Below are 24846 nucleotides of genomic sequence, written 5' to 3'. Positions count from 1 at the left end.
TGGAAGCAGCAGTCAAGAAATCAAAAGACGCATTTCATTGGGCAAATCTGCTGCAAAGCACCTCTTTAAAGTGTTGAAGAGCAAAGATGTCACCCTGAAGACTAAGGTGCGCCTGACCCAAGCCATGTTATTTTCAATTGCATCGTATGCATGTGAAAGCTGGACAATGAATAAGGAAGACCGAAGAAGAGTTGACGCCTTTGAATTGTAGTGTTGGCAAAGAATATTGAATATACCATGGACTGCCAAAAGAATGAACAAATCTGTCTTAGAAGAAGTACAACCAGAATGTTCCTTAGAAGCAAGGATGGCGAGACTGCGTCTTACATACTTTGGACAAGTTGTCAGGAGGGATCAATTCCTGGAGAAGGACATCATACTTGGAAGAGTACACGGTCAGCAGAAAAGAGGAAGACCCTCAAGGAGGTGGATTGATACAGTGGCTGCACCAATGAGGTCAAGCATAACAACAATTGTAAGAATGGGGGAGGACGGGGCAGTGTTTCTTCTGTTGTGCATAGGGTCGCTATGAGTTGGAGCCAACTCGACGGCACCTAACAACAACAACAGCAACAGATGCTCAATAAACACTTGTTGAATAAATGCAGGAATGAATGAATAGTACAATTCAAGACCTAGACATCCCTTGAAATAAAGCACTGTAAAAAGAAGAAGAAAGAAGAGGAGGAGGAGAAAAAAGAAGGAAGGCAAAAAGGAAGAAGATAACAATGACTTCAATTGTTTACACGGCAGTCATCAGTGAAGCATCTCACAACTTTTAACATAAATACTCATGAAGACCCTTCCAAAAAGAAAAGACATTTAGAATAAAATAGGACTTATGTGGAATGTATCAAGAAAATATGGGAAGTATTATTGCAAGAGATAAAAATAATTCTGGAGTCAGGTACCAACTGGTAGTCTACAGATACTTTACTTCATGAAAGAAAGTCTCTCTGCCTAAAATAAGATAGGAAGATAATTAATCTCTCTGCTACGGTCTACCTCTTTGATCAGAGAACCTAAGGTATGTACAAACCACAACATTCAGCAGCTATCCTCCATTGGGAAAAGGCCATAAGATCCAGGATGGCTAAGTCTACTTATTTAAATTTTTTTTTATTGCGTTGACAATGCCTAGAACAGTGCCTAGTTCTCAGGATGTATTCCATAATTATAGTTTGAATGAATGAGTTGTCGAATAACATTTTTTTAGCATTATTTCTCCAATCCCACCTACTACTCCTTTCCTGTTCCTTCTCATCCAATCTTTTCTAGTGATTTAGATACTTGTAACCTCCAAGGAAATAAGACATTGCTTTCTGAGAAACACAGTCCCACCAAAGAAATAGGAAGAACCATGATATTAGCATAAACCCTTTGCTGTTGAGGTGTTTCTGACTCATAACAAAACAATGAGACAGAGTAGAACTGCCCTGTATGGTTTCCACGGCTGTAACTTTTCTTCTTTTTCAGTTCAAAAGCAGCCACAGTTTTATTAACTGACCAGATTACAAAAATAATCATGGTAGACATCTTAGTTCATCCTCTAATAAGACTGTTGATCTGGTATTCCCTGTTGCCAGCATCTCCAGCTTTTACAAAATGGGTTGTCTTTTTCTTCATTCCACCTTGTGGAGAAGATAATTTGAAGGGCCACAGGAAGCTGTTTGCTTCTTTGAAGCATTTCCCAAAATTATAGATCTCATGAACCAGGTCCTCCATGCAGATAATGCCATATTTACCAAGAGATGGTGTAATCAAAGTGTCATCTGTCAGGGCAATTTGCTTCCTATTGATCTTGCCATAATCACTCTTATGCATCAGTTCATTCAGTGACTTCAGGTTTGAGTACCCCCACGCAATATATGGTTCCACAATTCTCAGCATGTTAATTGAAGCCTTGTTAAGCTTAACAACGGTGTTATCGAAGAGCTGGTGAAGGCGAAGAAGCTGCAACACCTTTCCAACCTTTGGGCTCACACCATTGATACTTCTGATCCTGATAACAAATGCCAACTTGAGTTCTGCAGGTACATAGAAGTCAGCTTTTCTTGCCATCTTAGCCATTTGAATCTCAGTCCTGTAGATTTGCCTATATTCCTTGTCGTAGTGCTTAGCTTTTTCATAGATAAGCTTCCTCCTTGCCTTTTGAAGTACTTTTGGGCAAACTTCTTTCTCACACACTTGATCTTTGGCTCTGTGAAGTTCCTTTGCTTTTTTTTTTTAAGGGTTTCTGGCATAGCAGGAACCTTCTTTTTCTTCTCTATAGCATCCTCCTTGGTTCCAACTGGAAAAAGAGCCCAAGGCTGTAACTTTTATGGAAGCAGACTGCCACATCTTTCTTCCATGGAGCTGCTGGTGGGTTTGAACCTCCGATGTTTCGGTTAGTAGCTGAGCATATAACCACTATGCCACTAGGGCTCCTTGATATTAGTATAAATTAGATAATATAGTTTCTTTTTAATACTCTGTCAATTTGCTGACAGAAAACCAGGCAAAAATGGCTGGGAGAATATCCAGTTTGGGGACAGAAGGGCTATGTCCAATGAATGCCAATTAGATTCTGGAAATTTTACCCAGGGATATGCACACTCACCTGTCATTTAACTGGTTCCAGTGGGGTGGAAAGCCCGGATTTGTAGCCTTTGGTTCTTTCCACAGTATATTTTAAGACCATATGATTTAATGCAGAGTTGCAGAGCTGGCTCTAGTACTTATTGCCTCCAGGTATAGATCTGAGATTCAACCTGAACTTAAGTGATCATTGAGCGGGCCAAAATCAATCTACCCATTCTATATATTTGCAAATGATGAGCCTGGATCCCGTTCTATTCTTCAGGGAGGAATAAGCATAAAGATGAAAAATAATCTGCAGGCTGTGAATAATGAAGGATAGAAAGATACCAGAAAAGGGGAAGGAAAATTTATTCTGAAAACAGAAAGATTATACCTGTAAAAGAGGTCTAATATAAGTTCCTTAAAGAAAACATTCCTTATGCCTCAATAAGAAAAAAATAAATTTAAATGAATAAATAAAACATTCATGACTATTTGCTAAGGACTATACAGGCACTTGGAGCCCTGATAGCTCGGTGGTTAAGTGTTCGGCTGCTAATCAAAAGCTCAGCAGTTTGAATCCACCAGCCACTCCTTGGAAATCTTATGCGGCAGTTCTATTCTGTCCTATAGGATCACTATGAGTCAGAATCAACTTGATGGCAACGGGTTTGGTTGATTTATACAATTACTTAATTTACTCTACATCTATTAATTTATTATAGTATTTTTTCTTCCTTGTAGTTTATTTAAATGTGAAAATGCTGAGTCTATGGCAAATGGAATTCCTTGAAAGCAGAAGAAAATTTAATGCAGTAGTTTATTCCACAACTATTCATTGTTTGTCAGCTCCATGGATTCCCTATAGCCTACCACTCAGTCAACTTTATTGCACGGTGGCACTGAGAAAATATTTGTGGAATAAGCTGAGTTGTTTCAGGGTTCTCTGCAGTCCTGTAAGTTTCCCAATTTCCGGCCTGACTCAGTCCCTTGTGCCTCACGTATTCTCATGTAACACTTGTCTCCCCAACTCACATGGAATTTATTTATTTTCATGTATCTTCTAATTGTTTTGGATATAAAAAATCCATATCCAAAGTAAGAAAGCTTCTTCTCCGTAGAGACTGAGTCTTATGTGTCTTTAGAACCCAGCCCAGGGCTGTATACACAAAGAATTTTTGATGACTCGATAACTTTTTCATATTATGAGTCGGAATCGACTCAATGGCAACAGATTTTTTTTTTTTTTTGGTGGATTCCAAAAGAAGCCCAGCTGGCGAAGTGGTTAAGTGCTTGGCTGTTGAGTCCAAAAAGCCAGTGGCTTAAACCTACCAGCTGCTCCACAGGAGAAAGATGTGGTAGTCTATTTCTGTAAAGATTATGGCTTTGGAAACCCTATGGGACAGTTCTACTCTGTTCTATAGGGTGGCTATGAGTCAGAATCAACTTAACGGCAACAGGTTTGAGCAGGTAGATTCCAGCAGACAGATTAGATTCTCAACAAGCATTGGTTGCATTTAATGGAATGAATTTGTTAAAATCTTAAATAATTCTTCATTCAATTTCTTTACGCAGTTACAAAATTTATCTGAAAACTGAATACTTCATTGCTTTTGAATATTGAAGAAGAGCTATATTAATCTGTCCATTCTGAAAAGTATGTCCAAAGTGTATTAATTTTTGGTACACAGAGGTAAGGAGCCCTGGTGGTATGCTAAGTGCTATGGCTGCTAACCAAAAGGTCAGCAGTTCCAATCCACCAGCTGCTACTCTGACCTATGAGGTCGCTATGAGTCAAAATTGACTTGATGGCAATGGGTTGGGTATACAAAGGTAAATGCAGTTTTCCTGACATCATTTGAATTTGGACATAAATCATAACCACATTGCCAAAAGAGGAGAGCAAAAAAGATCACATTAATAAATTATTGAAATAAAGTTGTTAGCCTTTCTGTTGAACATATTTCTATTTTAACAGAAGGTATTCACTGAACATCTTCAAATGTGCTGCATATTAGGGGGAAAAAACCTGATTTTCATAAAATCTTTAAGGCTACAGGTATTCATATGTAGCTGAAATAGAAAAAAAGGTCATTAATCCAAAAATGTAAACAAAGAGAAGTGATGGAACTAAAGCATTTTGGACTTTTCATTAGATAAAAGATACCTTGTAAAGGTAGGTATTCTCAAAGAGCATGTCTCTGCAGTATTTCTTTTAAATTACAAAAAACTGGAAAATGGAAAGGCAAATGTAAATTGACTATAAAAATGAAACTATTGCCATCAAGTTGATTCCGACTCATAGTGACCCTACAGAGACAGGGTAGAACTGCCCTGTAGGGTTTCCAAGGAGCGGCTGGTACATTTGAACTGCCTAACTTTTTGGTTAGCAGCCGAAGTCTTAACCAGCACACCACCAGGGTAAATTGACTGTATGTTACATAATCTATTTTCTTTTCAATTCAATGAATAAAGAAGTAGGCAGGATTCTAGATCGACAATGACACACTTCAATAAATATACCACTCAAGGGTATCTTATATTCTATTAAAGCAGGAAGTATAAAACTACCTTCTCTGTATGTCTTCAATGATTTATTAAATCTCACACATAATGACATAAAATGTGACTTTAGAATACTGTGTCATCACAGTAGCCAGATAAGAAAATTCACTTTCCTCTCTGTTTACAATTGTTGTATATTGGAATGAGCATATTTTTCTTCCTAATTAAATGATTTTTCACTTTATTTTTACATTGTATTCGTATGTTGAATAGATAACACAGTCACCTATTCAAAAACCAGAAGATTAAAGCATTTGCTGTAGAAAGCCTTCCTACTACCTCTATCCGTTGTTCACCTCCCATGCTTTCTGCCTGGAGGTATCCATTGTTATCAGTTTCTAATCTAGTCTTCCCTATGAATATACAAGCACACATTTTTTAAAATAGGAGCATACCGTTCAGGCCTCCTGCATCTCACTTAAATAATAGTGACAATATATATCTTGAGAATTGTTCCATATTAGTGCTCTTCCTCCTGCTTTTTTATAGCTCCACAATGTTTCATTGAATAAACGTATCATAATTTATTTAACAAGGCCCTTTTTTGATTGATAGCTTTGGAAGTTGTTTCAAATTTCTTGCTAGGACAAACAATGCTGCAATGAGTAACCTTGAATGGGCACCATGTTGCTCATGTGTGAGAATGTATGAAGAATATATTCCTGGATGTAGATTTTTTGGGAAAAAGAATACCTGCATTTGTAGTTTTTGTATTTAAATGATAAAAACAGACTTTTATAAAGGTTGTACTAATTTAATTTCATATTGGCATGGTAACAGAACATTTTTCTTCCCACTCCCTAGCCAAAATCCTTCTTTTTATTTTTTGTATTTCTGCCATTCTCACAGGTGAAACCAGTATCTTCAATTTTTAAAGTGATGTGTAGCATCCGTACTGAAACGTGTACAAAATCAGAATCTTCATAAGCAGAAGGAATCCAGGTAACTTGCGCCCAGATCAAGAAAGTGCATTACCAGCCTCCCAGAAGCACCCTTTGCATGTCCTGGAACAGTCACCTTCCCTAACCGAGGGTACCCTCTATCTGACTTCCAATACCATAGATTAGCTTTCCCTGTTTTTGATCTTTATGTAAATAGAATAATTGTGCTTTACGTGTCTGGATTCTCTCACTCAACATTGTGAGATTCGTCCATATTTGGCATAAAGTTGTAGTTTGTTCACTGTTGTTGCCATTTAGTATTTTGTAATATGATACTCCACAATTTTTATTCTACTTTGATGGGTAATTGGGGAGTTTCCAGTTTGAGGTTATTACAAATAGTGATTCTATGAACATTTTTATATATGCCTTTCAGTGAACATATAAACATATCTCTGTCGGACATATGTCTGGAAGTAAAATTGCTGGATCATGGAATGTACATAGGTTCAGCTCAGTAGATTCTACTAAACAGTTTTCCAAAGTAGTTGTGTAAGTTACACTCATACCAGCAGTGCATATGAGTTCCATTAGCTCCACATCCTCACTGATACTTTAGTTTATCTGTCTTTTTTATTTTTGCTTTGTTGGAGTACCCTTCAAAGCAGTTTTAACTTGAATTTAACTTGGATTATGTTTTAACTTGAATTTAGTATCTTTAATGTAGTTTTCTTCCAAGACAGATTTGTTTCTTCTTCTGGCAGTCCATGGTATATTCAATATTCTTCACTAACGCCATAATTTGAATACATTAATTCTTCTTTGGCCTTCCTTATTCATTCCTTATGCTTTTGTATGCATATGAGGCAAATGAAGTGTACCTTATTCCTCAAGGTTACATCTTTGCTTTTTAACACTTTGAAGAGGTCTTTTGCAGCAGATTTGCCAAGGCAATCTGCCTTAGAAGAAGTACAGCCAGAATGCACCTTAGAAGCAAGGACTCGAGACTTCCTCTTACATACTTTGGACATGTTATCACAAGAGACCAAGCCCTGGAGAAGGACATCATACTTGGTAAAGTAGAGCATCAGTGAAAAAGAGGAAGACCTTCAACGAGATGGACTGACACAGTGGCTGCAATAATGGGCCCAAACATAACAATGGTCCTGCAGGTCTGGGCAGTACTTTGTTCTGTCGTACATAGGGTCACTATGAGTCAGAACCAACCGGGCCGCACCTAACGATGACAACAACATTGTAGTTTTAACTTGAATTTCTCTGAATATGAATGAACATGAACTTTCAATATAAACAGTTATTTGTATTTCTTTTTCTGAAATTTATTGATTCTACTTTCAAAATACAGAAAGAATGTGACCACCTCTCAACATCTCTGCTACTACCACACCGAACAGAGGCACTGATATGACTTACCTAGACAATTGGAGCAGGAATCAACTAGACAGCAAGGGATAAGACAGCTGGAAAGGCCTCCTAACTTGACCTCCTTGTTTCCAATCTAATCTAATCCTAACATTTAGTCTAATCTTACCATCTACTCTCAACATAGCAACAAGAGTGATCTTGTTAAATAGTAAATCAGATTGTGTCACTTATCTGAGTGAACCTTCTAATGCTTCCTATTTTGCTAGGAGTAAAATCCAAATTCTTGCAGTGAGCTACAGTTCCTTACATGTGCTGGCCCCCATTTCTTCTTAGGTTTAATTGCCAACTACTCTCCCTCTCACCTATTTTGCTCTAACCTCACTGGCTTCTTGAATTTTCTCAAATAATCCAAGCCTGTTCTTGCCTTAAAATATCTATACTAGCTCTTCCTTATGCTACTGCTTTAATCTCCATTGCTATCAAGTCGATTCCGACTCTTAGCGACCCCATAGGACAGAAGAGTAGAACTAGAGTAGAACTGTCTTAGAGTGTTTCCACGGCTGTAAATCTTTAAGGAAGTGAACTGCCATATCTTTTCCCAGCCGGTGGGTTCGAACTACTGACTTCAGTTAGAAGCCAAGCACTTAACCACTGCACAACTAGGGATCCTACTTTTATATGTCTTGCATTTTCTTATGGTTAATTCCCTCATTGCCTTCAAAATTTCACTCATATTTTACTTTCTCCATGGAACTTATCCTATCTATCCTTACCCCTGTCTCTGGAACTCACGATCTCCACTTTTCTGCTCATCTTTCACAATAGAATTTATCACCTTCTAATCGAAAGCGGCGTAGTGGTTAAGTGCTAGGGGGTGCTAACCAAAAGACTGGCCATTTGAATCTACCAGCCGATCCTTGGAAATTCTATGGGGCAGTTCTACTCTGTCCTATAGGGTCACTATGAGTCGGAATCTACTCAACGCCAATGGGGAATCAAAAGGTCGGCAGTTCAAATCTACCACATGCTCCTTGGAAACTCTATGGGGCAGTTCTACTCTGTCCTATAGGGTCGCTATGAGTCGGAATCGACTAGACAGCAGCGGGTTTGTTTTGTTTTTTTTTAAATATCCTACATGGAGCCCTGATGGCACCATGGTTAAGAGCTTGGTTGCTGACCAAACGGCTGGCAGCTCAAATCCACCAGTCACTCCTTGGAAACTCTATGGGCCATTTCTACTCTGTCCTATAGGGTCACAACGAGTTCGAATCAACTCAGTGCAATGGGTTTAATATCCTACATAACTAACGTATTTATTATATTATACCAGTGCTCAATAAATCTTTGCTAAATAAATTATTCAGTAAAAAAAAAAAAAAATTCAGTAAAATGTGTCCACAAATCTTTATCTACTTTACAATGATTTTTCTCTAAATGAATTGTAGGACTTCACTATAAGAACAGAAAAATAAACACTTTGCAATATGAATGTCAAATGCTCCTCTACAATTTGTCACTTGCCATTTGTCTTTGCCTGGGAGTTTTTGCCATGTAGAAAATTTGAAATGTTTATGCAATTTAACTTATAAATTCTGGGTTTTGTGTCACTCTTAGAATAACATTACTCTATTAAGATTATATATATATATATATATATATATCAGTACTCACGTTTGTGTCTCCCATAGTTCAAAAATGTGATCCAGAGTTTAAAAAAAAGAGAGAGAGAGAAAAAGAAAAAAGAAAAGGTATCATTGCATTACTCCGTGTAAGGTAGTTAAAGCTTTGAAACCCATCTACCAAAAACATTAACTTCACAAGTAAAATAATTCATTTTAGCACTGATTTTTGGCCATAACTATGTACCAGAGTCAATTGAATGTGCTAGCCTGGACTTTCCATATGTAGTACAATTGTTAGACCTGAATCAGGTTCAATATTACCAATTCCCACCCCAAAGAAAAACATAAACCATCACTGCCCAGTCAATTCCAACTCATGACAACCCCACATTTTAGAGTAGAACTGTGTTCCACGGGGTTTTCAATGGCTGTAATTTTACGAAACCAATGGCCAAGGCTTTCTTCTGTGATGCTGCTGGGGGGATGCGAACAGCCAAAGTTTTAGTTAGCAGTTGAGCACAAATGTGCAACCCAGGGACCTAAGGTCAATATTAACCTAATTTTAGTATTAACCAAGTATTGAATGTTCCAAATATAAAATGTTCTTGTCACTTAGTCAGAAAGAAATGTTAACGAACACTTGAGCTTTGTAAGATAGATAATATCAAATTTGGTGACAATATAGTGCAGATGGAAACCCTGGTGGCATAGTGGTTAAGTGCTATGGCTGTTAACCAAGAGGCAGGCAGTTCGAATCCACCAGGCGCTCCTTGGAAACCCTATGTGGCAGTTCTACTCTGTCCTGTAAGGTCACTATTAGTTGAAATCGAGTCGATGGCAGTGGGTTTGGGTTTGGTTATAGTACCAAATGAAAAAAACCAAACACACTGCTGTTGAGTTGATTCCGACTCATGGCGACCCTATAGGGCAGAGTAGAACTGCCCCATAGAGTTTCCAAGGAGCACCTGGTGGATTTGAACTGCTGACCTCTGGTTAGCAGCTCTAGCACTTAACCACTAGCCACCAGGGTTTTCTGGTTATAGTACAGACATATCAAAAATAGCCAGGTAGCGAGGACATTAGAAATAGTACTCATGCCTATTGTTCAGATTAATATTATTTTTTCTTGGAGTCTAACGTTAATGTAAAATCACCAATTACTTTAAACTCATTTGGGGTCAATTCCGACACATAGTGACCAGATAGGACAGAGTAGAACTGCCCCATAGGGTTTCCAAGGAGTAGCTGGTGGATTCGAACTACAGACCTTTTGGTTAGTAGCCAAATGCTTAACCACTGAGCAACCAGGGCTTCTACACACCAATTACCTTATCCATTTCTATATTTCCAGCTTATTCTGCCATGTAACTTTCTAATGTGTATGTTTGATGTAAAGTGGTTTAAACAATTGCATCTCAAGATACTGAATTATTATTGCCATTGTCTGTCAGGTGATGGGGGTGTGAAAGAAGTTCTGTCCTTAATTCGAGATAAGCATAAGTTTAAACCAACATATCAATCATTTTGAGGAACATAAAATATTATTTAGCTATTATTTTCACTTTAAAAACTGTTATTTTCATAAATGGTAGGAAGCATACTTTGGTGACAGTTATTAAAATTTATCTTTATACGAAAGAGTGAGTCATGTAGGAAAAAAAAGTATATAAAAGACAGCCATTCCTTGCTTTTTTCCCCAAAATGTTCAAATTATTGAATAGAATTTGTGTTTTTATATCATCTCTCTGAGAAAGTATCTGCTAAATCATTGTTAACTAAAGGCCAAGTGTAATGTGTTAGTCTCCAAGATGCAAACTCTAAATTCCATGCACAGCAGTTGCTGGATTCTCTCCAAAAATCGGAATTTATTTACTTAGCTGAAAAAAAGGTTCCCTATATTCCTAAGCATAGCTTTTCACCACCAAAACTGCCATATTCCTCACATAATTACATCTGAACACATCACTAACCCTCCAACAATTGTCTCCATGCCGTTTCTTTTAGACTCTACAGTTGAAACCCCTAACTTAACTCTAAATTTTTCTTTGTGCTCTGACATTTTAAAAGCAGCATGCTGTATTTACCACTCTCCATTAAGTTCTTCGACTTTGCAAATTCCCCCATTCCTTTTTTGTTCTCTACTTGTTCCAGGGTTACCTTCAGTCTGCTGTGCCAATTAGTCTACACCTAGAACATCCCATTAATTTTCTTGTCTGTCCTCTAACTTTTTCTATCTATAATTTCTATCTATAAAACAAGTTTCTTTCTTGTTTCATTGGTCATTTCCTCTTGTTATTTTAATCCTTGAAAACAATTGCCCCCTTATAGATCTTTTATTTAACTCTTATATTTCCCTAGTGAGGTCGTTTAGTGGTTCAGGAGTAGAAATCTCCCCCTCCATGCAGGAGACCTGGGCTTTCATGCACCTCGTGAGCAGCCACCGCCCACCTGTCAGTGGAGGCTTGCATGCTGCTGTGATGCTGAAAAGATTTCAGCAGAACTTCCAGACTAAGCCAGACTAGGAAGAGAGGCCTGGCCATCTACTTCTGAAAAATCAGCCAATGAAAACCCTATAGATCACAACAGTGCAATCTGCAACTGATTATGAGGATGGTGCAGGATCAGGCAGTGTTTTGTTCTGTTGTGCATGGGGTCACCATGAGTCAGGGGCCAAGCTGATGGCGGTTAACAACATATATGCCTGCAAGCTAGAGGAGAAAAGGGCATCCTACAGCAACTTCCCTTTATATGGCAACCCTTCTTTCACTTCTTCGCTGAATAAGCACCTACCCAGTTAGAGGGAAGGAGCCCTGGTAGCGTGGTGGTTAAGTGCTGTGCTGCTAACCTGACAGGCCCATGGTTGAATCCACAGCAGCTCTGCGGGAGAAAGATGTGGTAGTCTGCTTCTGTAGATTACAGCCTTGAAAACCCTATGCAGCAGTTCTACTATGCCCTACAGTGTTGCTACAAGTAGAGTCCACTCAATGGCAATGGGTTCTTTGGATATTTAGAGGGTGAATAAAGATGAATACAATATAGTCCTTCCCCAACTGGGGAACTAGTTTAATGAGGAAAAATCGTCCAACAATATACGTCCAAATCTATTAACTAATTAACCAAATTTTCTACATGCATCTGGGTGATGGTGGAAAACAAAATAAATATGGTCCTTCTCCCTTGTGAGATTTATAGTACAATGAAGAGATAGAAATAGAATGTAGTCATTTAAATAGCACTTGGGAGACTACTCATTTATCACTTTGGTTCTTTAGCACTGGGACAACATTCTCATACCTCATGTTCTGAAGATAAATATGGCACTAAACAGAATGCTTTGACCTACATTTTATGTATATCAGGCTGCTGGTAATAATGCACCGAAATCACAGTGATCATCGCTCCCTGGCTATTATTCGCCACAGCTGCATCTGTGAGCTGAGCTGGGTCACTGGGAGGCCTCCAAGCATAAGGACATTTGGAACTGTGATTTATCTTTATTGTGCATGGTAATATTTCATCTCACCAATATGCCTAGATTGACAAAGCTTACAGAGACTTTTTATTTTCTTTAGAAATCTCTGGGTACTGAATATATTGGGGAATTTTTTTTTTTTTAATCAGTGGAAATCATGATTTGTCAAGAAAAATGAAGTCTGATTTCCTAGAGGAAAGAAATCCCAATGGCTTCAAATAATGACAGTTTGTGAAAATTGTGTAGAACTTTGAAGTACAATAAGCAAACCTATCATAAACAAAACAATTTCAAACACATTCTTTGCTTTGAAAGGAGGCCTACTGGTGCAATGGTTAAGTACTCAGCTGCTAACCAAAAGGTTGGTGGTTCAAACCCACTGAGAGGCTCCACGGGAGAAAGATCTGGCAATCTGCTTCTGTAAATATTACAGCCAAGAAAACCCTATGGAGCAGTTCTTCTCTGTCACATGGGTCGCCATGAGTCAGAATAGACTCCATAGTAATGCGGTTTGTCTCCTTTGACTTATACTTCAATCCTTTGATAAAGGTAAGGCAGGTGTCATGATCTTTATGTTATAAGATGACTTAAAATCATTGGGAGTAAAGCCTTTTGGATTTCCATGGAGGGTTGTTACATTACATCAGGAAAAGAAGTGGGAATGTAACTAGAGAAGGGAAAATGTCTGCTTTGTGTCAAGAACTGTGCTAGTGAACTTCACATTATTTCACATGATTATATATGTGAAATAAGAAAGATACAAAGATGACTAAGAAGGTGATATCTAAAAGAGCCTTACAGAATAAAAATGTAAGAAATGCCAAGTAGGTCCATCTATTCCTGTGTTCATATATGATCATGGCTATTAAAGGCATGTTACCTGTGATGAATGAGTCCCTTGGTGACAAATGATTAAGCACTCAACTACTAGCCAAAAAGTGGGTAGATGAAACCCACCCGGAGGTGCCTCAGAAGACAGGTCCATGATCACAGCCTTGAAAACCCTATGGAGCATTCTACTCTGCACACATGCATTGCCATGAGTTGCAATCGACTCAATGGTATCTAACAACAACAACAACAGTCTGTGACCAAAACTCAAAATTTTGCTGTATCTTTATTTGTAGTGATGGCAATAAACAATAGGTACATGTAAAAGACACCAGACAGATCAGAAGACCTAGGTTCTTCTTCTAGCTCTCCTAGAAACACACAAACACACACACACACACACGACTAGCTCTGTGACTTTGAGTAACTCAAACTCCTCCAAACCTCGGTTCTCATTATCTCATATCTTCTTCTTCTTATTAATATCATTATTATTATTTTTGGTAATAACATTGAAATTACAGCAATCATGGTTCACTGACTTGTAAAAACAGTGTAGCTGGCAGGTGCTACAGAGAGATTTGCTTAGAAGTGAAAAAAATAACCTATAGCAAAAAAGAGAAGAACACGTTTATTTTGTTCCTAAACCCATGCCCCTTTGAAGGCATACAGGCAACTCCTGATCCCAATGAAGTAATGATGGCAGAGAAATAATTCCCCAGTGCCAACTCTTGTTGCTGGCTCTGCAATCCATACAATTATATGCACGATTGTCCTCTTTGTTAGCAATAACGCTAATGACTAGGCTGGCTTATCCATGGGCATTTCAGCAGTATTCTAGGACTGCTGCCCCACTTTACTCCAGCAGAATTCTGTTTCAAACATCAGACCAGCTACATTAGCAGGATGTACCCAGCGAATGATTGATGGAGTTGATGAAAAGCCTTTCAAACGAATACCATATGAAAAGAATCCTACCAATTCAGCATAAAACTCTAAGATGTTTTGGCTTTATGTTAATTGCTGGTCAGAAGCTCACTATTGTTTTCCATGCAGAATTTTAGAATTGACATTGATTTTGTTGTCAGTGACAACCGGCAAAAATTCTTCCTTTGAAATGAAAGAGCACTTTGAGTGGGAAGCAGGCACAGCACTACGGGGCCTCTGTGTGGCGGAGCCCTATTGATATCTGAGCCTTAGTACATATACGGCATCCTTCACTGCACTCTATCGTCGTATCTTTTCGCTTTTCTCTATACCTGGCTATCATGGGCATCCTTGAAGGCAGAACAAGAGCATATTTTTCAAAAGATAAAGCATACTGGAGCTGTAACATCCTTTACACAGCAGAGAAACAAAATAAATAAAAATTCTTTTTCAATATTGTGTCTAACTGTGCTCTCAGGAATGTTAATTAATGGAGAAACACTGCCAGAAATAGAGGTGCAGGCATTAGACTTTGAAAGTGAACCTAGAATCACATATGTTTGTGTTAATGGATAAAAGGACAAAAATGCTTTCAGGAGGGATTGCTGAGTTCTTATAACCTGTTTTCAAGACAGTTCAGATGTAAAAGGTGGGTATCTACCAGGTACACTTTTCTCAGTTCTCTTTTAAAACAGCAGTTTTGGGATTGAATGACACCAGCCTGAGATATTACATAATGTGATATCCTAAAAATAAAATGTCTGAACATGAAATTTCCTCAGTGTCCTGAGGTTCACAAGATGAGTGGAAAAGGCTCTGAAATAGGGCACAGGATTGAGAGCTTTGGAAAGAAACTTAAAGCACACGAAACCAGGACAGGAAAGCATAGAAAGCACTTTATCTGCATATTTCGTCTTCCTTTCTGCTGGAAATGGAATATTAATTAAATAATCATCTTTTTTCTCTTTGATATGAGAACACAGCTGTCTTATTTCTAAAAAAAAAAAAGGTATTTAAAATGTTGGTTTTCTGTATTTTGTAGTTTATCCCTGGGTGTTGTTGCTGTTGGCTGCCTTTGAGTCAGCCCTTGACTCATGGCAAACCCATACACAACGGGATCAGATCATTGTGATCCACAGGATTTCCATGGGCTGAAATTTCAGAAGTAGGCCTTTGTTCCTAGTCTGTCTTAGTCTGGATGCTCCACTGAGACTTGTTCAGTATCATAGCAACACTCAAGCCTCCACTGATACTTGGGTGGTTGAGGAACTGGAGGTGCATTGGCTGGGAATCAAACCCAGGTCTCCTGCTGCATAGAAGATGACAATTCTACCCAAAGAATTTGTAGTTTCATATCCTGTTGAAAGGAGGATTCTGATGTCAGACGTACATTGGCCAAATGAAGAGGTCACACAGATTTAAGCTAGGATATAAACAACCCATTCAACTCCTCTCTTTCCAGTTGGCTCTTAACTGTTGACTCCATCCTATTGCATCCCATGTCCTTGCCCCAATCGGTTTCCTCATTTATACACCCAAAGTGTATAAGTCTGAGATCACGTGGTGCTGCATGTTACAATTCTTTTTTTTTTTTTGAGTCCTCACTGGGCTTAATATGAAAAAAGAAAGTAAAATGATTTAATTTTTTTAGTTATATCCCACATAGTAAAATCAATTTATGACCTTTTCTTTTGCTCAAGTTAGATATTTCTTCAAAAATTTCTTTAGGATATTCTGTTGCAATAGTAGCCATTATTGCAATGTTAGAATTTTGTTTTCTCCCAGAAATAGTGTTGCAATTTTTTTATACTGTTTGCCACAACCACCAATTCTGAATGTCTTTAAGTATCATATTTTTACACAAATAAAACTTGCCTTCTGTGTTTGTTTGCTGGCTGTGCCCTCCCCTCCCCTACAAGGCCCCCTCACAAGTGTCACCATGCCAATTCTCTTTCACTTGTTGCTGTAAAGAAAAAAAAAAAAAAGTGTATTAGGGGAGGGCACAGTCAGCAAACAAACACAGAAGGTGCCTGTTAATTGAATAAAAATACTATAATCCCCAGTATGGGTGTGGGTGAAGGAAGATAACAACTAAGCAGAACTTTCTCTCCTGTCAATATCTTTTTTGATTCAACTGTGTCGTTAGGTGTGCTGGCTGGTCTAGAAAACCTGAGGGCTGAATTAACTGAGCTTTCTAAGTAGAACTCTCCTGGTATTCCCTCCCATGTCTCTCTTTGGTTTTCCTATTAAGGACTCAACGCAATTTGTACAACTGTTTATTGGAACTGGGTGCAAAGAGAAAAATTTTCCATAGAGAAGAATTCTAAATAATAAATGTAGATACGCCTTCCTCCAGGAGGTGAAGCTTAACCCTCCTCCTCTTGAGTACGGGCTGGACTCACTGACTTTCTAATGAATAGAGTATGGGAAGGTAAAAATAATAACTTCACAGTGGTGAAACCTGGCTCCACCGTCTTGGCCAGAAAATGAAAGCTAACATCATTAGTGATATGTCATGTTTGATAATATGTATCCCCTAAAAAGCTGTGATGAGATGGGCAGTTCACTTCTGTGGTCTTCTTTGCCAAAACCTATAATCCCAGTCTAGTCATGAGAAAAACATCATGCAAATCCAAATAAAGGGACATTCTATAAAACACATTAACAATATTTTTTAAAGGTGTCAGGGTCACGAAAAGTAATAAAAAACAAACTGTCACAGATTGAAAGAGACTAAGGAGACATGATGATTAAATGCAATACAGTATCATGGATTGGCTTCTGGAACAGAGAAAGGACTTTAGTAGAAACCCTGGTAAAATCTGGATAAAATCTCTAGTTAGTAATATAAAATACCACAGTTAATTTCTTAGTTTTGACAAAAGTATCATGGTTACATAAGATGTTAAAATTAGGGAAGGCTGAGTGAAAGGTATACAGAAACCCTCTGTACTATCTCTGCATCTTTTCTGCAAATGTAAAATTACTTCAAAATAAAAAGTGTAAAAAGAAAGAGAAACATTTTATTGTATACAGATTTGTTTCTCTCCCTCATCCATGACAGTGTCAATCCCAAGAAGCCATTGCAGACAACTCTTCTTCTCTATTCCTGGAGCCTAGAATTGTAAGGACTGTTGGGAAGAACTCAGGAAACAGTTGTTGACTGAATAAATCTAGAAGCATGCTGAAGACTTGTCCAGTATCTGCCATCAGCTGACTCTAACAAGATCTATAACCACACTGAGGTGAATGCAAGATACCCTGGCCACAGTGTGAAACCTAAGTAAGAGATTTTCTCATAGAAAAAAAATATTCACCCTCCCCTGTAGCTTCTGTTGGTCACTTTCTTTTATTCTCATTTCTAAGCACAAATCGTCTTCTGACATGTTGCTGGGGACTACCTACTGAAAGGGAGACCTGGCAATTCAGTCAGCTACTTAGAATCCTAAAATTTTGAGCTGGAAACATACTCATATTATCAGGTAGTCCATAGTTCACAATATTTTTTTAGTAGTGAACACTTATTTTTAAACAAAAACATCAATAAACTTCAAATACTATAGAACAGAGACAACAGCACAGATGCTCTACTTCTCTTGAAGTGCTACTCATATGACCTCTCCTTTGTTCTCTCAGACCTCCAAGAAGGATTCTGGAGCTCTGTGGAACCCAGTTTGAAAATCACATTTACTGACAGTAGACACTAAAACTCTAATAAAGTGATTTGACTAAGGTCAGTTACAGAATTTTTGACAAAATCAGATAAGGGGCCAAAATTTCTTGAGGACCTATTCTAAGGAGTTTAATATGGTTTTGTTTGGATGCAGATGTTTCGTCACATTGAAATTCTAACTTATTCTCCCTAAAAACTAAGTATTTTTTTTTTTACTAAGATAAAAATAATACTGTCCATCTTCCTCATGGCTTTCTTCTTTGGTGAATTTTTTTTTTGTTTTTTCTTCTCATACCACACAAATATATCCTATGAGCAGAGCAAAGATGAAGCCTAGTGGTTGGAACTTTGTAAATTATAATTCTCAAAACCTAGTTTCCATGATGACTGTTACATTCACATGAAGATAAACGAACCCTTCTAAAACTGGATCTACCTCACGGATGGTTAAGTGAAATATTGAGAACGGCATTCATATGAAGATTTATGAATTTATCTCAAACTCTTAAGTGTACAATGAAGTGTAATCTTGGGAATGAAACAATTAATTTACAGCTTGCATTCAGCCTAACCAAATAACTCAGAAAAAAAAATCACTTCAGGAAATAAGTTATATGAATTGGAAGCAACAAAGTATGGAGGAAGAAGCATAACATGGTTAGAAATACACTTGAATGGAGCATCAGGAAATCTAGGCTCTACTGCTGATTGAGTCATAAATTCTATATATTACCTTTGCAACATCTAAGGTTTGAAGATTAATAAAGAGTTTACAGGAACTTTGAAAAGGTCTGTGCTGGTTCTAAATTTATAATATCTTTGGTGGTGGAACCAGGACGGAGAGGAGAGCTGATTTTAGGGAGGCATATGAGTTGGAATTTACTCAACGGTAATTTTTTTTTTTTTTTTTTTTGTATCCTTTGTTCTTTCAAGAGCACAGGGAATACTTCATACTAAAGAGTGCTGATATCTGCTTTACCTTCATACATTTCTCATGCCAGCACACCTTTACTATACTAATCAGACTTCTCAGCTGAGTCCTTTTCTGCTAATGATGTCTAAAAACTGAAGGCTGAGTAACGAGCGGATCGAGAACTTTCATTAAAGTCTCTGTGTAGAGCCTCTTCTAATTTTATCCCCTATGTTGTGGACTCCAATTTGCATAAAAGAGTTACTACTTAAACTTACAGGCAGGATTGATTGACTGAACCTGACTAAGGTGGAGAGGCAATTGCCCGTTTTAAAGTGCACCCAAAAGATGGTGAACATGATTAAAGGCTGTGCTATATATACTCTCATAATCCTTATTTCAGTTGCCTCTTAAATTTAACCCCCTCATATATTTCTCTTAGGTCAGGAATTAAATACCACTAAAATAATTCTAGGTCAAAGAGCAGTGAAAGAGGCAGCAGGCATCTCAGGTACGGAGGTAGAAGAAATTCCTTATCTAGACCTTTGGTCACCTAGTGTCAAAAGTTTTACATTCTGTTTTGGAATGTCAGCACTAGGGCATTCTTATTAAATTTACATAGTTATTTATTTATTTTTTTAATGTGATAGTGCTGGACTGAAAAATCCCTCTACCCCATTTACTTTGAGTTGCTCCCTTATTTTTATATCAGTTTTCTGAGGTTTTCTTTGTTGGCCAGAGACATGTTTTCTCTTTTTTCTTGGGGCATCTCTTCCCAGGTAATTCTCTGACCCCAGTCTCTCTATACAGAACATGTCTGTTTTACAGCCTTGTTATGAATACAATTAGAAGATCCTAGAAGTGTTTTATCTCTCACCTTTCTCAGCTCTTCCTATTACTGTTACTTAATGGGTGTCCAAGGTTTAGAGAGAGTACATCAGTGAATAGAACAGCAATAATCAATATTAAAAATCATAGATAACATTCACTGGGCATTTACAGTGTGCTTAGCATTGGGTCATGTGTTTCATATAACTTATCTTACTTAATTCTCACAACACCATTATGAAGTAAACACCCCATTTGCCCCAATTTACAGTTGGGGAAACTAAGGCTTAAGGGGGTTTTATCAGTCAGGTTTAAATCCAAGAAACAGAAACCATATCTGCAGTTCAAGCAGATATGGATTTAATACATGGACTTAGGTGCTTACAAAAATTACTGAAGGGTAGGAGGAGTGGGCACTAGACTGGGTTCTTGGCCTCCTGGAATGATGCCCAGCATAACACAGGAGGACTCACCTACCAGGGGGAAGGTAGGGAACCAGGAGCAATTAAACATAAGAACACATAGCTGAAGCTGCAAGCTAGGGACTGAAAGAGACAGGGTTCAGGAAGCTCTCAGAGTCTTCACAAATTCCCCCTTGATACTTACAAAGCTGGATACTAATGCTCTACTGTATAAAAGCACTCTTTTCCATAATTTTCTTTTTTTTTTGCCAGCAATGTGCTCTCTACTCTACCTTTCAAAACTTGGGTGAGTACATCTAATTGAACTTAATTTGCCTCCAGAATGCTGGCTACAAAGACATTCAGGAATGTAGTTTTCAGCCTTCCAGCTTCCAGAGTAAAGGAAAGCATCCTAGAAGGAGGTGGGAATAGATGTTGAATGCCAACCAAATAAGCTATATCCATCACAGAGAATAAGACACTTGTAACATGACATGCAGCTAGTAATCACTGAAGTTGAGAGTATGACTCATGCTGACTTGTCTCCAAAGCCTGACACTTAACCACTGTACTGTACTGCCTCCATACCAAACATGTTCCACATTTTCAAATGCAGCTTTTTGGGGGAATATTAATTCACATGCTTTAACAGGAGAAATCTTCCTAACAAGAAAAGACTAGAACATAGAAGTCCCAGTAGACATTATCTTTCCTTTCTTTCCAGGGGTTAGCTTATTTCAGTAATTAATAAGTTATATCCATTTTTGATGCAGATAAATTATGGGTTGCTAACACTTATCTCATGTAAATTATGCCAAACCAGAGAACACCGCTCCTTTGAAGTGTTCTGAGTTCAAATTTCATCATGCTCTGATTTGGAGGAGGGCTAATTCTTTTGATGTTATTGTTATGATTTTATAGGCTTTGTAGTCTATATTTTAAAAGCCAAAACATTTATTTTAAAGTTAGGAATTTCTGCAAGGTTCTCTAGACATTTTTAAGGCCCTGCAAAACCCATCCACAACTGTCCAAATGTATCTGACTTCAGCACTCTTGATATGCAGAGATGTGCGGGGCTGGCAGCATTCCTCTGCCTCTCTGATCCGAGGGAACACAAAGCTGACAACAGGAAGCCCCTCTCCTCTGCTCTGCAACTCGGATGTGGAGTGGCCTGTATTGCTAGTGCTATCCTGCCTCCCTCGTGTTTTTTAAGATTTTCATGTGTTTTTTTATCTTTAAAATGCACAAAATAGTTTTCTGAGACTGAGAACTTTTCCATCGCCTCTTAAAGTATGTTATTATTATTCGTGTTGCTGTTATTGTTATTATTACTACTATTATTATTACCAGCTTAGTGACTTTTTTTTATGTTAGCATGTCTGGAAGAGATTTGCTGACTGCATTCAGGGTGTTCAGGAGAACAGGACGTATCCCTGGTAGTCAGAATACCTGACTTCTCTACCCATGACTTAATGTGTGAACTTGAATAAGTCACTTGTCTTCTCTCAATCTCATTCATCCACCAAAAAATATAAGGTAGACTGCTGGATACTGTTATTCAAAATAATATCTGGACTACCATTTCATATATCTGCCTGACAGTTTATTTTATTAAAATAAGAAGGAGGAGAGAAAGATCTTCTTATATAACTTTTTTATCCTATGGATAAGAATAGAAACTTGATGAAACATTTGCCATGTTCATTAATTGTTTTTTCTTTCTGGGTTTTATATTATTTGTCACAAGGAGGCTAACGCTCCCAGTGAGACATAAAGCTTGTATCTTTTGAGAAAATAAGGGCGGTCGTCTGAGTGTCAGAAACTAGCAAACTTGCTGGCAGGAAAGCAATTTACACGTATGTGTGTAAACTGTCATGTCAAAAAAAAAAAAAAAAAAAACTGAACGAATTCTCATACCTAGCTGTCGCTTCTCTGTTTTTCACAATTGCTGAAGCAGGATAATAGATGGACTACTGGAGAGTGGGTAAACCTACCTTTTCGACAAATAAATCAAAAGACAAAAACAAAAAAAACCTGTTGCTGTCCCTCAAGAAATAAAGGAAATGATTCAATCATGATCTCTGAGCTTCTACTTTGTGTAAGACAATGTACACTATTCTGGAGCCCTGTGTTTTATTTTTCTTTTTGCCATACATTTGTTGCAGGAATACAAGCAGAATTTTTGTATCTGTTTTATACAAAAGGGACCAAGTGCGCTTCTTTGGCTTTGAGTAGTTCAAGGCCTTTATTCTTTAAGTAGGTGGATCTCCAAGTGCAAAATGACAAAGAGAGGTAATTGACAGTAGAAAACCTGTCTCCTAAGACTAAGGGCGCTGGTGGTTCAGGGGTTGAACTCTTGCTTTCCACGTGGGAGACCTGAGTTTGATTCCTTGCCAATGTCCATCAGTCCCAGCCACTGTCCGTGGAGGCTTACTTTGCTGCTATGATGCTGATCAGGTTTCGGTGGAGTACCCATACTAAGATGGACTAGGAGTAAAAACCTGGTGACTTACTTCCAAAAGTCAGCCAGTAAAAACCCTATGGATCACAACTGTCCCATTCCCAGCCAATCACGAGGATGGCACAGGACCAGGCGGCACCTCCATTCCTTCTGTGTGGGGTGGCCGAAGCAGTGACTGCCTCTGTGGCAGCTGACAATAACAAAACTTGTATAGCAAATATATAAATTCATTTAATCCTGAGGAAATTGTCAAGTAAATTGGAGTACTTACTAAACTGTTTTTAATAAATGTGAACTTGGATTCCCCTGGAACCCCCAGATTCGGAGAATCTATGGGGTCCTTTTTTTTTTTTTTTAATCTTCTTTTGGGGTAAAGCCAACTTATTTGTATCTCTTTCATGTTTCCTGTCAGTTGCAACATTCTATCTTACTCTCATGGCCATTGGATAGGTTGTGGTTCTGACAAAAAATTAAAATAGCTTCTTTGCTTGGTACAGTTGTTTGGGCTGTACTGGTTGGCAAGGCAAATGCTCTCTTTCTCCCTTGCATCTCTTTGTTCTTTTCTCTATAATCTGTTCCAGATAGAGGCATACAGGGTATTCTGCCTTTTTTTCCTCCATTAGATTTGAGCCTTATTGAAGTAGGGCACAGAAACTGTATCTTAGTTATCTTTTTATTTTCCTGCGGCATCAACCAGAGGGTTCCTCACCCTACTATTCCATGAAACTGCAATAATCAACCACTTCTACCAAATCTGTGTTTTTGATTGACATTTTTGTTGTGTTAAGCCTTCTGCTAAGCAGCTTAAGGAGGTATGACTTCTGCCCTCTTCAATTTTATTTTGCAGAACAGGCGCTTCTACAAAAAATAATAATAATAAATAATAATCCTTGGCATTCTTCATATTTTCATTATTCATCATTTTAATGTTATTATTCATGGTATTTTGCCCAACTGTAGTCATATTTTTCATGTCTGTTTTCCCCACTAGATGAAATTCCATGAGAGAAGGCCCATATTTGTTCTGTTCACCATTATATTACCAATATTGTGCTACTTTATTTTGTATATATTATAACATTTAAACATCAAAAACAGCTGAAAAATTATCCTCTTTTTACAGATAGGAAAACTAAGACTTCAAGGTATTCAGTATCCTCTTGAAAGTCACACAGGTAGTAAGTGGAAGACTAATGATTGCTACTTAGAGATCTGTGACTCTCAAGCAAATGTACAATCTATGACGTCTTGCTGTTGCTGGAAGTCCACACAGGTAGAAAACCATGTTCTGTATAAGAAGATACATGTTGCTGGTTCACCTGTAATTCTGATTCAACCTTGTAGCATTGTAACTGACAAAACTAATTTTTATCAAGCATCGACTGAGGTTAATGGTTTTTTTCCTTTCCCAGATATGATTCGAGCATGCTAAGGTGCTTAGATGAAATGTGTTATGTAAATAAGCAGCACCATTTTTTATCGAAAATGATAATGAGTGGTAGTAGAACTGTGATGGGTTATGATGTAGTTTTTGATATTTCATTGTCTTTTCTTATGTTGTAAGCATTCTATCTAATTAGTTTCTTAATTAATTATACATTTTCAACAGGCGTGCCACCTGACTTCATTCTCTCTAGAGAACATTTGCTATTTGTATTGTTATTTAAATATATCCAGTCCAAACTTGTTATCATTGTAATATCTGCTTGGACACAGGCTAGACAGAACAAAAGGAACAACAAGCAAAGCTATAGATAGATACTCATTCACTGAGTATTTACAATGTGCTGTCATTCAGTTGGTAGGTATCTTCAATGAAAACCTTAAATATTTTAAACAACTTTATGGAGTGTACTATCATTATCCTCATTTTTTCAGGTAAAGAGGCTGAAACAGCATAAGAAAGTTCTCATCATTCAAGACTCAGCTCAAATGTCACCTACTTAGAGGTGGTTTCCTCATTACCCTATATCAAGTTGAAACTCCAGTTTCCCATATCCATACCTTTTCAAACCCTATTCCTTTACATTGTTGTTGTTTTTCTATAACATTTATAGCTATGTGAAATTATATGTATTTGTTTACATTTTTACTGTTCTGTCTCTTCCAACTACAAATTATGATCCATAAGACTGTGTGCCTTTTTTTGTTGCCACTGTATTCCCCATGTCTGAAACAGTGCATGGAGGGGACACTACTTGTTGAAAAAATATATTAATAAAATAATTGACTTGGAAACAATGTTTGGAGTTGAGAGTAAAATCCAGATCATTTTACTTTTAGCCCAATTCTCTTTGTACTATATTATGTGAGATAATACAAGAAAATCA

The 24846-nt window shown here is 37.7% G+C and overlaps 1 pseudogene; it reads right to left on the bottom strand.

Annotated features, from left to right (window-relative positions):
* Positions 1-1542: 1542 nt before the first annotated feature.
* Positions 1543-24846, bottom strand: part of LOC126071338 (60S ribosomal protein L7-like) — a 139329-nt pseudogene continuing 116025 nt past the window's right edge.

Source organism: Elephas maximus, chromosome 3 (assembly GCF_024166365.1).
Source record: "Elephas maximus indicus isolate mEleMax1 chromosome 3, mEleMax1 primary haplotype, whole genome shotgun sequence".
Classification (NCBI taxonomy): Eukaryota; Metazoa; Chordata; class Mammalia; order Proboscidea; family Elephantidae; genus Elephas; species Elephas maximus.
The sequence above is the reverse complement of the archived record's forward strand: the minus strand, read 5'-3'. Positions and strand labels throughout refer to the sequence as shown.